This window comes from Saccopteryx leptura, chromosome 8, assembly GCF_036850995.1.
Source record: "Saccopteryx leptura isolate mSacLep1 chromosome 8, mSacLep1_pri_phased_curated, whole genome shotgun sequence".
Lineage (NCBI taxonomy): Eukaryota > Metazoa > Chordata > Mammalia > Chiroptera > Emballonuridae > Saccopteryx > Saccopteryx leptura.
The window spans coordinates 13,545,491-13,548,816 of record NC_089510.1 but is presented as its reverse complement, the minus strand read 5'-3'; the positions used below and the strand labels follow the sequence as shown (position 1 = coordinate 13,548,816).

Genomic DNA, 3,326 nt, shown 5'->3' with positions numbered 1-3,326 from the left:
TTGCTGGCTTCTGGAGGCGGCCAGCAATCCTTGGCTTATGTATGTGTTATACTAAGCTCCGCCTCCATCTTCATATAAAATTGGCCTTTTGTGTCTTTGTCCAATTTTCTTCTTCTTATAAGACATCAATTATATAGGATAAATGCCCATTCTAATAATAACTGGATTAAACCTGCAAGGATCTTAATTTCAAATAAGATCATATTCACAAGTACTAAGGGTAAAGACCACAGCATATCTTTTTTTATTGGTGGGGAGTGGCAGAGAGGAAGTACCATTCAACCCATGATAGGTGGTAGGGTTTTTATTTATTTTTTAAATGCAACCAAGAATTAGTAGTCTTATTTTAAAACTTCAATTCATCTCTAAAATAAATATAATAACCTGCCGTCATAAGATTGCTGTGGACAGAGAATTTAAAGAAAGAATCTGGCACAGGCAGTTTTTACTATGTGGTTGGCTGGCATATCATTACACTTAATTTAGGTACCTATTTCAAGAAGTAGCTTCAGAAAAATATTCTCATTGTGTTCTAGACAACTATCTGACCCTAAGTACTGGATCTCATCAGTTTAGAATGAAGCTGTAAATATTATGAAAATGGTCAAAAGAAGTACATGATTCAGAAAGGATATTTTTGATTTTCCTAGAACATTCTTTAATCTTGGAGCATTCTATTAGAACACAAACATATAGAACACTTGCAAAATTAATGTCTCACTATTCTGTTTTCCCACTCGATAATAGCCCTAAAGATATTTATACCATTAGGCAGCATTGGATTTTGGCTAATTGTTGAATTAGATCAATCTGATTGCGTTAAGCCTTTCTCCTCTCTTTTTTTTTTTTTCCTTTTACTACTGGATGGCTGGGTGTTAATGGTCTGGTTAAGCACCTGCATTTTCCACTTTTCTTTCCCTTTTGGCTCCAGCACATGCAAAGTTATATGTAATGCAAGCACATCATCTGGCAGATTGTCCCAATCTTAAAAAGGTAAATTCCCAAACCTCCATTGAGGTATTTCTATTCCATTATGAATTTTCAAGATCATTGCTCCTCATGTCTCCACTTAATTACGTCTGTGCAGATACAATCATATGAACAAATATGCGTCAATGGGACACCTTCTGAGCTGTCAGTGAGTTGTGCGTTTTGGGTAAGGGATGGTATATGAGAATTCTGGAATTTACAATCCTTTTTACTCTGCCATTAATTAAAAGTGCCCCAGAGACAGATTGGGAGTGACCCAGGGTGAGGGGGTTAGAGGTTAAGCCTTTTAGCTTTGAGCCTCCAGTTTGAATCTGATCTAAGATGGTAATAAACAAGAGCTACTGCAATTTGATAGGAGTTCGGTGATCTGTGTGAAATGGATTAGTAATCGTAGGCCCTGGTGGACAGGTGTCCTCACACAGCTGGAGTCGATAGCCTTTGCAGAAGAACCCAACAGCCTAAAGAAGATGGAAAGAAAATGACTTTACAAATGTTCTGTTATCCTGCTAGGATTGTTGTTCAGTAACACGGAAAAATACAAGGCCTTGGGATTCCGTACGCCCAGCTTGTAAAAAGCTATGGGAACAGAAGAGATCAGGGTGGGCTTAATAAGACCCAGACAGTGGGTCAAATGAGAATCAGGTGCTGGGTCTAAGAGAAATTTAATATCCTTGGCTTCTCATTTTCTTTCCCCCTTTCTGTTTGGTTGTCAGGGGAATCTGTGTTTGTGGAGGAAACGCTGATTGTATTTGCCCAGATGTGTATGCCTTCCAATTCGGCAATGGCTGAAGGACGGAAGGATGCATGGTTGGGTAGAAAGAAAAGGAGTCATACTGTTAACACTGGCAGAAAAAAAATTTTTTTTTGCAAGCATTTTTTTTTTTTTTAGAGATGTGCTGAATTGAAATAAGAATAAAACTTTTATAACTAAATAGAGGAAGGTTATTCAACACCTGCATTACTCTAATTTTATTGTTATAATTAATTTGAGCCCAAAGGTAATTTTATCCACTTTTTAAATAATATAAGTCAAGGAAGTTCTGTACTGCTTTTCTCCCGTAGCTAGAACATAGAGCCCAGGAAATTAAATAAAAGAAAGAAACATCGAATCTTCAATGTACTTTAATTTTTTTTGAAATATGATTCACTGATATTTATTATGAGTCATATTTATTAAAAGTGCCCCAGAGATATTAATAAATAAATATTTCCTAACATTTAATATTAATAGGATTCATTAAGATTACCTAGAGCTTGCTATTTTTAGTATGCCACAATGGGCAAAAATATTTACCATTTCTTTCTGAGTCAGGTTTGTGGTTTGTTGGTGTGGTGTGAATATCCAGCTTGTATGTTTAGTGTTAGAGCCATCGTAATATTCTCCTTAGCATTTTTTTTTACTTTTTCTTTCTTTATTTATTTTTTAATTTTTCTGAAACTGGAAACGTGGAGAGACAGTCAGACAGACTCCCGCATGCGCCCGACCGGGATCCACCCGGCACGCCCATCAGGCGGTGATGCTCTGCCCCTCCGGGGCATTGCTCTGTTGCACCAGAGCCACTCCAGCACCTGGGGCAGAGGCCAAGGAGCCATCCCCAGCGCCCGGGCTATCTTTGTTCCAATGGAGCCTCGCTGCGGGAGGGGAAGAGAGAGACAGAGAGGAAGGAGAGGGGGAGGGGTGGAGAAGCAGATGGTCACTTCTCCTGTGTGCCCTGGCCGGGAATCGAACCCGGGACTTCTGCACGTCAGGCCGACGCTCTACCACTGAGCCAACCGGCCAGGGCCTCCTTAGCATTTTTTATCAGATAATATTATTCAGAGATAACTTCATCAGTCTAGGGTGAATAGCTCCATGAATATTAAGTCTATGGAAGGTCTAAATACCAAAAATTTGTGAAGAACCTATGTGTCTGTTTTCTTGATTCTTTTTTTCCTTAAAATGTCTTGAATTGGTTTTGCTCTTTTGTGTAACTCATCCAAAATGGGTTCTTCCATGTATGTTTTTGTTTGCTCAATGTTTGTATTGTGGTGCCATTATAAGGTGCTTGAGTCTATAATTCTTGTTTATTTTTTAATTTTTTATTAATTTTAATGGGTGACATTAATAAATCAGGGTACATATGTTCAGAGAAAACATCTCCAGGTTATTTTGACAATTGATTATGTTACATACCCATCACCCAAAGTCAAATTGTCTTCCATCACCTTCTATCTAATTTTCTTTGTTTCCCTCCCCATCCCGGCCCCCCTCCCTCTCCTCCCTCCCTCCTCCTCGTAACCATCACACTCTTGTCCATGTCTCTGAGTCTCATTTTTATGTCCCATCTTTGTATGGA

The 3,326-nt window shown here is 38.6% G+C and overlaps 1 non-coding gene across 1 annotated transcript; it reads right to left on the bottom strand.

The window, feature by feature from the left end:
* Positions 1 to 2,698: 2,698 nt before the first annotated feature.
* TRNAV-GAC (transfer RNA valine (anticodon GAC)) lies at positions 2,699 to 2,774 on the bottom strand. The gene has a single exon. It is a non-coding gene; the product is annotated as a tRNA-Val (tRNA).
* Between the last annotated feature and the right edge of the window lie 552 nt (positions 2,775 to 3,326).